Raw genomic sequence first — 796 nt, forward strand, 5'->3', positions numbered from 1 at the left:
CCAGATCTCCTTGTACTGCATTTTGTACTGCATCCTGTAATGCATTGCACTGCCCGGTAAGGTAGGCAAGTACGGGTGGGCGGGAGGGCTACCTGCCAAGCCCCTCTGTGCCTCATGCCGCGCACGCAGAGGGCAACTCTCAATCCCCACCCCTCACAACACCTCCACCCACCCACCCACCCACAACCCTCCGCCTCCCCCGCCCTCCACCCCGTCCCGAACCTTTCACAATCACCTCAACCGTTAAAAGATGCCGAAACTCCAACATACCCGTGTTTCCTCAAGCGCCCCCCAACTCGCGGGGCCCCTCCCCATACATGCATACATACATACATGCATACATGCATACATACATACATACATGCATACATACATACATACGTAACACACACCCATCCCCACCTGGATATATTCCTCCGCATCCGGATACCCGGTTGGCAGGGTCAGGTGCTTCAGGGGGTCGGGGACGCCGGGGCCGTGGGCGGCAGCGGCAGCAGCCGCGGACTTGCGCGACTTGGAAGACTTGGAGGGCCCGTCCTTGGCGTCGCCGCCGCCGCCGCCGCCGGCCTGGCCGTCCGCGCCGCCGCCGCCGCCGCCGCCGCCAGCACCTCCTTCCTCCCCCGCCGCGGCTGCTTCCCCCGGAGAGGTGGTTCCGTCTCGAATGACTATCCGTTGCATGTTGGAGGTCAGGTAGCCTGGAGTGACGGGAGGGAGGGAGGGAGGGAGGGAGGGAGGGGGGAGCAAAGGTCAACAACTGCCGACATGTTCACCGTTAAGGACCTCCCCTCCCCCTCCC

This window comes from Volvox carteri (genome assembly GCF_000143455.1).
Source record: "Volvox carteri f. nagariensis unplaced genomic scaffold VOLCAscaffold_24, whole genome shotgun sequence".
Taxonomy (NCBI): Eukaryota; Viridiplantae; Chlorophyta; class Chlorophyceae; order Chlamydomonadales; family Volvocaceae; genus Volvox; species Volvox carteri.